This window comes from Quercus lobata, chromosome 8 (genome assembly GCF_001633185.2).
Source record: "Quercus lobata isolate SW786 chromosome 8, ValleyOak3.0 Primary Assembly, whole genome shotgun sequence".
Taxonomy (NCBI): domain Eukaryota; kingdom Viridiplantae; phylum Streptophyta; class Magnoliopsida; order Fagales; family Fagaceae; genus Quercus; species Quercus lobata.
In genome coordinates this window covers 16498516-16511479 of record NC_044911.1, presented here as the reverse complement: position 1 = coordinate 16511479, position 12964 = coordinate 16498516, and the positions used below count along the sequence as shown (strand labels likewise).

The window sequence follows — 12964 nt, the reverse complement described above, 5'->3', positions numbered from 1 at the left end:
CCACCACGTGTCGAGAAGCTATCGAGGATCCAGGAACTTTCTCATTTGATCCTCCAGTTGTCGAGGATCTGTCGAGATTGCGATAAGAAAAGACCTTTAGAGCTCAACAGATAACTTAAAAATCGAGGAGGTGTCAAGATTGCTTAAAAATCGTTTTTGAAGAAGGCAAAAACACAAATATGAATGCAAACAAGCATGTAACTCAACCAAAGATCCAAGCAACATTTTAAGCTCTAAAAATCATCTCTCAACAAAACTTTTAAGCAAAATGATCCCAAAACACACACACACACACACACACACACACACACACACACACACACACACACACACACAACAAGTTTAACCAATTTTATATTTCAAAAACAAGTTAAGATAGTTTAGTGAGCATACATTAACACATGTAAAACCTTGTGATGGCCAAATTACATTGTACCTGCACATGTATCAAAAGTAGTAAAGAATGTTGCGTGTTATGTGTAAAAAATATCGCAAGATTGCATAAGTGTATACATGTTATGACGATTCGAGATAAGAGAAAATCACTTTAACTCACACACAATCATAACTGTTTGATGGGGACTATCACCTTCGAGGTACATCTTATAACTCCCACATCTCCTAGAATACACGCTTGCAATCATATTTAAAGCATTTTGATCCTTTTGCTTTTCATTTTCTTTGCATATTTTATTTAAGCATATCATGCATGGGCATATAAGAGAGAGAAAGGAAATACCCAATGATGGTAAGCATTTGACATTCCAATTTTGCTATGCCGAAGCACACAAATGTCATTGACACTGTACTTTTGCTATGCCAAAGCATACAGGTGTCATATTATGATTAGCGGGCAACAGTGGTGAGATGGTTATTTATGTCTTTCTCTTAGGATTTTCTAGTCCTTCTCATCAAAAAGAGTGATACGAGTGTTAAGTACAAGAGATAACTTAATCTTACTCATCACAAACAAAAGCCACAAAACTCACTTGCTTAGTTATGCATAGAGATACTCATCTAAGCTACAAGAGATACAAAATTTAGAAAACTTTGTTTCAATGACCATCCAAGGTACACAAGTACCAACGTACACAAAACACACGCTATTTTTGTATTTTTCTAATTTTTCAATTTATTTATTTATTTTTATATTAAAAACAAAATAATCAAAACTGAAAACAAACAAAAACATGTTAAACAATGCAAAGTATAAAAACTAGATTGACTCAAAACTTGAAAGCAAAACACACAAGTAATGCACACACAAAAACAAGAAAAGAGAGAAAAAAAGTGATAGAATCACTTGGAGCCCTTTTCCTTCCACATCCTAGAAGAACCTTCTTTTGATTAAACCCTTGAACCGGGGAAGAGGGGGAAGAATTAAAACTGTTCAAGTTCAAAAGGAACATAAGGGCTTTGAGAAGATCTCCAAGGGGAGCAAGAGAGGATTGAAGCTGATTCTGGCTTCCAAATGCTATCATGTTGTTGCTCTATTGAGTGGCAAGCCACTTATAGCAATTTGGTCGAGTATGACCGGAAAATCCACAATGACGACAAAGATGTTGCTTCTTTTGTTTAGACTTTTGAGAGTTAGCCTTATTAGCCCTAGGGTTCTTAACTTCCTTCTTATCTTGCTTAAGGGGTGCTCCTAAGATAAATTTTCCCTTGTCAAAGTTCTCACTAGCTAAAACAGTTTTAACATTATTGTTCTCAATTTCAACATTATTGCTAGGAGGAACAAAAACAATAGTACAAGTAGAAGTAGTATTAGAGGAAGAGAAACCATACCCTAAACCTGTTCAATCAGAAGCAAATTTATGAAAATTAAGTATCTCATCAAGCTTTGCACTTAAAGTCCTCTCCAATTGAGCTCTAACTTGAAACAACTCCGCTTCAAGCTTCTTGGTCTTCTCAGCTAAGAAATTGTTCTCGTACCTCAGCTAAGAAATTGTTCTCGTACCTCAGTGCTCCAATAGTCTGATTAGCCTCATCAAACTTTATGGACAACTCTTCACGATCAAGTTCCACATCACTGAGCTTCTTGGTGGTCAGCTTGTAAAGTTTCTCATGTTTCTTAAAAAGCTTGTATAATTTCTCATAGGTTGTATGGATATCATCTTGATCATCCATCTTTTCAAACTTGGATTCCACCAATTCCTCTTCTTCAACCACATCTTCAACAATCCCATCAGTAGGATTAACAGTGGCAGTGAAGGCATTCAAGATTCTGTCATCCTCATTATCAGAATCATCCTCAGGCTCGGTGTCGCTCAAGGTAGCAACAAGTGCCTTACTCTTCCCAATGCTCTTGAGATATGTAGGACACTCTTGTTTCATGTGACTGAAGCCTTGACACCCAAAGCACTTAGGTCCTGCGGGAATAGTGTACTGACCGCCATCCTTTGCATCCTTCTTCCCTTTGTCTTGGATCCTGAACTGAGAAGAACTAGATTGCCTACGGTCCTTGTCGAAGCCCTTTCCATTGGCATTCTTCATAAACTTCTTGAACTGCCTGGTGATGTAGGACTTCATCTTAGAATCTTCATCATCTAAAGACTCATCTGTCTCACTTCTCTTGGCCTTCAATGTCATGCTTTTACCTTTACCCATCTTGCCAATCCTAGTTAACCCTAGCTCGTAGGTCTGCAGATTTCCAACCAACTCTGTCAAAATAATCTTGTCAATGTCCTTTGATTCCTCGATTGCTGTAATCTTAGCATGGAATCTCTCAAGTAAAGATCTCAGCACATTTCTCACAATCTTGGGTTCAGGATTGGTTTCCCCAAGATTGAAAGCTGAGTTCATTATGTCCTTGAGCTTGGCATAGAACTCATCGAACGACTCATCCTCCTCTATCTTAATCTCTTCAAAGCTTGTAGTGAGCCTCTAAAACTTTGAATCCTTAACAGCCTTTGTTCCCTTATAGGTTGTCTAGAGGATGGTCCATGCTTCCTTAGCAGTTTTAGTGGAAGATATTTTCTTGAACTCCTCATTGGTAACTGAACTGAATAAGGCATTCAACGCTCTACTGTTGAAGTTTGACACCATGATCTTGGCATCATCCCAGTCGGCTAGCGCTTCATACGGCTTGGTCTAACCTATCTCAACAGCTTGCCACATTTTCTCATCTAAAGACTGCAAGAAAGCTCTTATGCGTACTTTCCAGTATGCATAGTTAGTACCATCAAATAAAGGAGGTATGATTAACATTATCCTCTATCCATGACAAACAGGGGTCAATGGATCAACACAGTAAAGATTAAACCCTAATCAGATTGTGCCCACTCTGATACCACTTGATAGGCCAAAAACAAATTGACCCCTTGTGATAAATTAATTGATTAATTAGACAAGTTTATTAATTAATCAAATTAACATGCAAAGCGCGTGGTAGCACAAACAAATCATGAAAGAACTAATTATGCAGCAGAAAATAAATAACATGGTGATTTGTTTGCAAATGGGGAAAACCTAACGGCAAAAATCCCACTGGGTGATTTTCAAGTCACCACTTTCGAAATTCCACTATTATCAAAACAAGCGGTTACAAGTAAAGGAATCTCAGTACCTTATACCAACCTACAGTTGAACCCTTACCCCAATACCTAATTAGACTTGTTCTGTAGTGACAATTTGATGCACGGCTCCCAAGTACGTGACTAACCAATGCGCGGATCCCAATACGCGACTTCAATCAAGAACTAAAGAAGGTTGTTGGTTGTAAAGTTCTTTAGTTCATCCCAACGATGAATTTCAAGAATATTCTTGGTCACAAAACCCTACGGTGCACATACACAATAACTTCTTCACAAGAATGATGAACTAGGGCAAAACTTTGTCTCCGATTACAAATTGCTTGAACAAACTTTGCTCAACATTTGTGCAACTTGTGTACACTTTAACGGCCCTTAAAATAATCCTTTTATATGTCTAGGGTTAGAAAAAAAAGAAGACCCAAACACATAATCACGGATTAGAGTCAAAACAAAACTGGAATTCTGTTTTTCATAAAGCTCGATAGATAGCTGTCTGTCGAGGTGTTGTCGAGTAGCTGTCAAGCCATGGGGCTGGAACAGCTTCTTAAGCTCAATGAATAGCTAGTTGTCGAGCTTTAATGAAAAACACTTCTTCAACTTGAATTGGACAGACTTGCATGTCTTCAACGCTTGATCTTGAAACACAGTTTCTCGAAGTATTAAACACATCCTAGATCTACCCAAATACAAGTAAAGTGCGTTTTGTCAAAGGATAAACCAATTACATAAAATAGTAACATATGTTCCTAACAACTCTGATTACCCAATATCATAGGTTGCCCCAACGACACAGCAAGCACTCTAGGATTTCAGCAGAGCAAACCTCACAGCCTCTTCACAGATGTTTGCCCATTCACCCACATGAATCAAATGGTCACCTCCTCCCCCAAATTCTCTAAAGGTTAACTTCAATGGAGTGACTTTCAAAGATATAGGCAGAGCTGGCCTGGGTATGGTGGTACATGATAGCCAAGGCCAGGCGTTGGCGTCACTGTCAGAGTAGGTTCCCCTTCCCTTCTCTTTAGATGTGATTGAAGCATTGGCAGCAACGCGGGCTATCTCCTTCACACTAGAAATTGGATGCTCATCCTTTATTGTTAAAGGTGATTCAGAACATATGATCAATACTCTCAGCATCAATAAGGACTCTTTTTCTCCTTTTGGTTATATCCTCGACTCAGCCAAAGCCTTGACAGAATCCAGTTGTATTTCTTTTGCCCATGTATGTTGACTTGGAAACTCCGTTGCTCATAACCTAGCTAAACATGCTAGACATGCTAGTAGTTATTTGGTGTGGATGGAGGATGTTCCTCGACACCTTTACTCTGTACTCTTAGCCGATGCTGGCTGATTCTATTTTAATTAAATTCCCAAGTTTCATTCAAAAAAAAAAAAAAAATTGAAACAATTAATTTCAATTTCATTTCTATACATTTAATTGCATCAATTTCATTCTTGAAATTTTAAAATAAAACCTCTTAAATATTAATTGTGTTAATTTTATCCTTTAATTTTCAAATTTTACTTATTTTTATCTCTAAACTTTCAAAAAAAAAAAAAATTCAATTTTATGCTTATATGTTAAAATGTGACATGATTGTAGGAAATTGAAACAGACCGAAATTATAATTAGGCAACAAATATATATCAATCTACTTTTATTTTCTATTTCTCTATTCCGTGCTATATATATACACTAGTGTTTAACCCGCACAATGCGCGGGATTTTTTTTTTTTTGATAGAAGGTAGTAATATATTTGTATCTAAAAAATTTTGGGATTTTATGAGAATGTACGTAAGCAAATAAGTTAAAAGACTTAAAGTTAAAAGTTAAAAGCTATTCCAAATGATTATCATGGTAGATAAAAATTTGGCTTGCCAAGTAATATAATTCTTGGTAAAAACTTTACTTTTTTTTTTTTTTATATATTATGACAGCATTATTTGCCCGTTTGACATATTGTAGGAGTTAGAAAAACTATAAAAGATATTCCTTAAGTAATTTCAAAATATAAATATTAAAAAAAGTTGCAATGTTTGGTTGCTAAGAATTAATCATAAACTAAACTACAATTAGTGCATCAAGTTCCACATGAAGATTATAAATTCCAGAATTTTGTTGCTAATATGCGAAATTCATGACACATTAGTGTCTAGATTGGCATGACAATCAAATTGGTTCATTTTGCAAACTTTAAAGATTACTATTACTTATGAAGCACTACTAATTAATACCACGTTTACGTCCCTTCTTCAACCTAGATTTTTGCCTAAAATATGGAGTTTGGACCATCCATTCATCACACTATTATTTTAATCTTTTGAACCTGTGTGGAAAACTACAAAGTTGAAGTGCAGGTACCCACATTTACCATTCCACACCATCCAACTGATTGCTTTCACATGTTAAAAACATGGGGAAAATAGCACTAAGTTGAAAATTCTATATGATCATTGACAGACAGATTTTAAAATGGTCTTTAACCATGATTAGATGTCCATATTTTATTGGTGCAATAGAATTTTTAGCAAATTTTTTCATTTTCATCATGACTAATAAAGTATCTATATATAAATCACTTTCTCAATAAAAAGAAGTATTTGTAAATCAATCAAATCTTTGATACCCCTTTGTAGCTTCAGCTTTGTGGCCATACCACATTGGCTGCTGCACACACAATCTTTGAATGTATTCTACAGCGTGAAACTCAAAGAATAAGAGGTGTCCTCCAACCAAACATGATCTACTAAATGAATTACATGCAATTTCTGTCAACTTAATAGCAATCACATTCATTGTTTTATAAATGAAAATTCACCCACTAGCAACCATAAAGTTACAACAACAAAATACATTTTTTGCAATTATCTACAATTAAAATAAAAGTTTAAAGTAGCTAACCCTGGTAATTATGCAGATAGAGTGGAATATTAACTAAAATCTAAGAGATAATCAACTTTGTATAAAAAACATTACACTTTCAGATTTCAAAGTTGTACAATTTCAATCACTCTTCAAAAACAGCAGATCAGGTAGGATGGAAAATAGAAACTGAAAATTGAATTGAATTCTGTAGTTGCTGTTTTTCCTTAAATAATCCAATAGAAGCCTTGCTATGTTGCCTCCTGCATAACCTCTTGTCCAATTGACATTTAGCCACAAAAGCAATCACCCTCCAAATAAATCTGCAATTACTCCACAATCCACACCATTGATTATACTATAAGATGTCAATCCTACCACACTTTTACATATTTTTGGCTTCAGTCTTCCTAGAACCAAATCCTTCTTACATAACCACCCATGCTAAACTCATATTCACCACCAACACCACTACATCATTGTATTGTAATAAAGTTGACAAAATAGATGCTCTAAACTCTATATACACATGCCACAAAGTTAATATGCTCTACTATGTATTCTACAAAGTTATCATTACTTTCCTATGGCCAAACCATAAAGCTACATGGTTTCATGCTGGATTTTTCAGAAAAATTCTAATGATCCCTAAATGCCACCAAAAAAAGTAAATATTAGTCAGTGAGATCATATTGGATATAACCAATAGGTAGTGTTACTGTCACATATACTTCATTTTCAATTTCTTTTCTTACAACTCCTACCAAACTCTCTTAAACCAGCAAATTGTGACGGTAACATATTAGTCTCTGAAGTCATATTGAAATGACTAACAGGTAGTGTTACTGTCACACATAATTCAATTTCTCCTTAACTTACAGCTCTAGCCAAACTCTCTTAAACCAGCAAATTGTATCTACTGAAAATTTCAGCATTGTTTAGACCATACAGTTTTGTAGTCTAGGCCTTGATCCTCCTCCGGAGAGTAATCATCAAAACTTATATCAAAAAACTTAACCGTAACATAGTGCTTGTTCCTCACCCTGAGCATGTAAACCTGACATAGTGACATTAAATTGAACTTAAACACATCATATATTTAAAATCACCAACTTGAAAAATAACAAATTTACATACAAATGAACCAATATGTTACATATACGCTGAAAAGAAATGCATCATTTCAAAATTAATGCTTATTAAAGAAAAAGTGGTTGCTTACTTGCTAAGATCAAATTGTGCAGTAGCTTTTGTTAAGGAGTGTTGTTTTCTACAGTGCTACATATCATGGGACTTCATTTATTAAGGAGGAATTTAGATTTAAACTTAAAGAAAAGTGTTAAAATAATAATTATATGATCAACTTCTTCATTTTATAATAGCTTGAACTCTTAGAATACGCATAGTTTAACTTCTTCATTTTCTAATAATAATTCAATTTCTTACCTTGAAAATTCAGCTCCTTCAATTTTTTTTAAACAGATTCTGTTTCAATACTGAATGAAAAAATCCACCACTGTCAGTAAAGCATGCCAACCAAAAATTGTATAGTTTTATCATCTAGGAGAAAAAATAGGGACCCGTGCATAGCCTCTAAATAGAAACCAAATTGAACCAATTTCCATATTACAGTTTTGTAAAAAAATCAGGTTTGCACAACTTCTAAGCAAATGTCAACAATTTTTCTAAGTTTTTTTGTTAACTTTGTAATAACTATAAAAAACCTTGTAGACTTCAATCACCATTCACACATTATAGATATTGCAGCTTATACATGTTATCATGTGATATTCAAAATTAGGTAAATAGATGTGGCTGCAAAAAATTCAATTGTAAAGACTTCTATGACATAATGATGCAGCAACCAGTATATAAATATAATGTATAACAACATTTAAGAAGAGCAAATTTTTTTTTTTTTTTAATGTACATTTGAACTATCTGAATTCTAAATTAGAATACAACCTAAATTTAGTAAAATGGTTTTCATATAAATACAGCTTTATATATAAAATGTTAGTTGAATTCTAATTCAAACCACCTAAATGCAATGCAAATCAATTTAAAAAGTCAAATGCAAATCAACTGTAAGTGCAAATCAATTTAAAAGTTTGTAATTGAATGTCACTGAAATGCAATAGAAAAATAAAAGCACTCAATGGAATCAACCCACCTTTTGCAGAGACAACCAACCATTTAGTCAAACTTGGAAAGGATGCTTCAACTCACCCAAATAAATAAGTGGAGCACAATCTAATATACCTAGATTAACTTCACAAACAAAACAAACACAATCAGAACTGATTGAGATCAAATACTATTTGCCCTCCGAAATCACTCTTAAACATGCAACTTAGAATAAGATACGAATTTTCACTTTGTAGAAATACTGGAGCAATATTTCTAATTTCCTGTAACTTGCAACTTGTTGACTATATTTTAAAACTAAAGTGGAGAAAAAATAAAACAGAGGACATTAAGACTATAACGGGTGAGATGGGAGATCAATATTTCACATCATCATCACAATAAAACTCAACACTACAGCACACAACACCATTCTCCATGCTTTATAACTTCAACCACAGGTTGTGCATGAGTGACAACCATACCAACAGATCAATCACAGAAAGATAGAATATATACTAAATACTTTTATGTTGTGATACTAAATACATTTATGCTGTGAGAACCTTGTAAGGCATGCATTAGAGCAATATTTGAAGGACAAATTCGAGAAAATTTGGTCATTGGCAATATTAGCGTAAGGTTGAATTTAATCAACCATGTGTTGGATTTATTCCATGACAAATTTGCTTGTAATACAGCACTTAGAAACCCTGTATTTAGGTGGGAATCATGTAAGGGTAGTGTGTGAGAGAGTGTGAAGAAATGCTCAAGACTGTGCAGTGAAGCAGGGACTCGCGGCTGGATCTCATGGGAGGCTCGCGGCTTGCAAGCCGCCAAAAGTTGCACATGCGTAGAGCATGCAGGGGAGCTGAACAGTCATACCAGCTGGAGCACTACAGGACAAAAATCCAGACTGGCCACTCAATTAGCTCGCGGTTTGAACTCGCGACTCAGTTAAGTCGCGAGGTCAAGTCACCAGCCAGCCCTGTTTTGGAAAAACTGACTCTTTACATTCCATTCTCACACCAGTATAAATACCCCTCATTCCCACAAAATATGTGTGGCTATTCAGAAAGAAAAACCCTAAGAGAGGTTTCTTCAAAACACCCACCCAATTAGAGAGAACTACTCATTCTTAGAGAGAAATCTTTGTAGTCTCTTCTCATTCCCTCTCTCATTGTCATACCTATTAAGAGGAGATTTCTATCCAAACACTACCCACACTCATTTAGAGTGTTGAGTGTTTTTGGAGCTTTGGGAAGCATTGGAAGATGCCAAGGATGGCGGATGCTATGGATTATTGCGGAATCCGGAAAGCTAGAAAAGAAAAAGGTTTGACGCAACCTCGTTGGAGTAAGAAGCTTGGAGGGCTTAGGTACATCGGGTAGATTAGGCTTGGAGGGTCTATTACTGTTCATGTATCCCAACTACATTTTCTAGTGGATTATTAACCGCTTGGAGGGCGGCGGAGAGGTTTTACGCTGAGGGCTTCGGTTTCCTCTTCGATAACACATCGTGTGTTGTTCTTGTGTTTGCATCTCTCTTCCCTTTATCTTTGCCTTTTATTTTCTGCTGTGGATGTGTTTTTAATTGGCTTAGATTCTTTACCAATTCTGTTTATACTTTTGTTCATTTTCCGCACACTAGTTGTTTGACATAAAACTTGAATTGGTTAATTTGTAAATTGGGGGTCTAAATGTTCAAGGGTGTTTTTACACTATTTGAACTTTCAATTGGTATCAGAGTGGGTACACTTATTTTGGTTTTATTACCTAAGTGTGATCCTTGACCCCTTGTGTGTTTTGCCATGGATAATGCTTTGTATGCTTCTATGGATATCGTTGATTGTAACATGCCATGTGTTTGTGAAAATACCTCTATAAGTGTTAATCCTCATAATTGTGATGACATGTTACTTGAATCTATGGGTGTTGTTGACAAATTCTTGAAGAAAGGAGCTAAGAAGTTTCAAAAGAATTTGAGCAAGTTAGTTTGTGAAAAGGATGATTTGATTGCTAAACTCAATGAATCCAACAAATTGGTTGAGAAATATAAGAATCTTGCTGAAATTTCTCTTGAAAAGCTGAAAGAGTTTGAATGTTTAAATAAGGACTTGGATACTAAACTTGTTTTATCTAACAAACTTGTTGATGATTTTAAATCTGAAAATAAATCTCTTAAGATGCATCCCAAGTGTTTGATTGCTGAATCTGTTGCTAAAATGAAAGAAAATATATGTTACAATCATGTTGTGGTACCCGATTTTGTGCCTATTGTGTGTTCTACCTCAAAGGACAAATCGGTGTACATTCCTCCACACAAAAGAAATCAAAAAGTGGAGAGAAATGCTCTTAAGCCTAAGCCTCTGTTTAGGTCCCAATCTAGGGAATTGAGTGGATTTAAGTTTGTTCCTACTTGCCACCATTGTGGTGTGATCGGTCACATAAGACCCCAATGCCCCAAGTTAAAAACCTTTGTTGTTAGATCCCTTCCCAAAAAGCCTAATGGACCTAAATACATTGTTTGTCACCATTGTGGTGCCTTTGGTCATCTAAGACCTCATTGCTCTAAGTTTCAAGCTCTTAAGAGAATCAAAAGAAAATGAAAACTTGAGCTTTTTGGAAGTTGTGCTTTGAAAGCTAAACCGGATTCGATGGAAAATGGTAAGTTATTGAAGAAAGTGGTTCATGCTCTTACCTCCTTGTCTATGTGCATCTCCGGTTTTCATTCTTCCAACCCTCGTCTCACTTCCCATGAGACACTCATTCTAAACAATCGTTCCGTTTGGATGAGGAAGGATTCCTATGGTTGAGCTTTTGCTCTTTTGGTCCTTGATCTAATTCTTTTGATCTTTGTAGGACCCTTAATGCATTAAATGTCATATCTTCATGCATTTTGTGCATCTTGCATTTTTTTGTATGCACTGTTTTGTTTTTGATCTTACTTTTATATTTCAGTTTTGTGTGAGTAAAAAATCCAAAACCACATAAAAAGTGAAAAATTTAAAAAGTTTGATCGTATATGTTTGAGCACATATCACATGTGAGTTTGGCCTTGTACCTTTGTATAAATGGCTTTGTGTATTTACGAGCTTAGCTTGTTATTTTTGCACTTATATCTTTGTGGGAAAAATCTTGACATCTTTGTGTGATTGTTGTAAATCGATTTTCAAGCTTGTCATGAATGATTAGTCAATAGCCATGTTGGTTTTGATACATGCGTAGACTTGTGCTTATATCTCTTCCCACTCTTTTATTTTTATTACTTAAAGAGCCCAATAAATGTAAATCTCAAAATGAAAAGAGATAATGAGCTGCAAAAGCCATCGCATATACTAGTATTTGACTAGGAAAAAGGGAAAGCGACTTGTATTGAAAATGTTTGATGCCCAAAAGCCAAAGGCTTGTTCATCAAATTGAAATATAAAAAATTTAAGGCATCAATCTCAAAAATGAGATGTATTGCTCAAAATGAGTTGTATTGATTCAAAATGATCAAATGATATGAATTGTAAGAAGCCAAATGAAAAACTTCAATCTTATGTAATCATTTTCTTATGGGGGGGTCATATATGTTCATTTCTATAATTGAGATAGACCACTTGACTTAGTACTAGTTGTGTATGACTTGATTGAATTAATCATTGAAACTTCAATCTAGACTAAGGACTATTCCACATTTGATACACACACACAACACACATGCCTAATGTTCAATAAATGTCTTATTCATTTGTTTGATTGTACTTGTCTATATGTGATGTGTATGTGCTCAATCATATATGGTTCAATCCAAAAATATTTTTGATCATTTTATATGTTTTTGGAAGTGATTTTTATCACTCTTTGTGTTCATGTGTAGTGTTTACTCTGTTTTTCATTGTTTAAACATGTTCTGTATTGAAAAAACAGGTGTCAAAGTTTTTCGCGGCTCAGCTGGCGACTCGCCAGTCGCGAAACCCCAGTCGCGAGTTCATCCAGAAGTTTTTGGTGACTAACTCGCGGCTTCTTCGCGACTCGCGAAAATTTTCGCAACTGAACCTCGCGACTCGCCCAGTCGCGAAACGCCCAAAAATAGCTTTTTAAAGGGCTCTTTGTGGGAAACCTGTTTTAAACCTCTCTCATCCTCTCTTAAACCCTTCTTTCACTATTTTTACATTAAAACCCAATCAATTTAAATGGTTTTTCATTCCATTAACATCTCTAAGGTAATTATAAATTCTTTTCATTGATTTTGATCCTTAGATTATGTTTTGGAGAGTTTTGTACTCTTGGTTGGGATTTTTATCATAGGGGTTGGGAAACTTATTTTTTTGTCAAATTTCTTCATGGGACTGGTTTCTTTTGCTGATTTGCATTGGATGTTGGCCCCTTGTGGCAGAAAGAACATGTATTAAGGATGGATTTCATGATGTTCATGCATTGTTTCACATTA

At 35.1% G+C, this 12964-nt stretch overlaps 1 long non-coding RNA gene across 1 annotated transcript; it reads right to left on the bottom strand.

Moving 5' to 3' along the window:
* Positions 1–6461: 6461 nt before the first annotated feature.
* On the bottom strand, positions 6462–8745 carry LOC115958280. Its single transcript, XR_004084496.1, has 2 exons — positions 8574–8745; positions 6462–7457 (listed from the first exon to the last, which is right to left on the bottom strand). It is a non-coding gene; the product is annotated as an uncharacterized LOC115958280 (long non-coding RNA).
* Positions 8746–12964: the final 4219 nt, after the last annotated feature.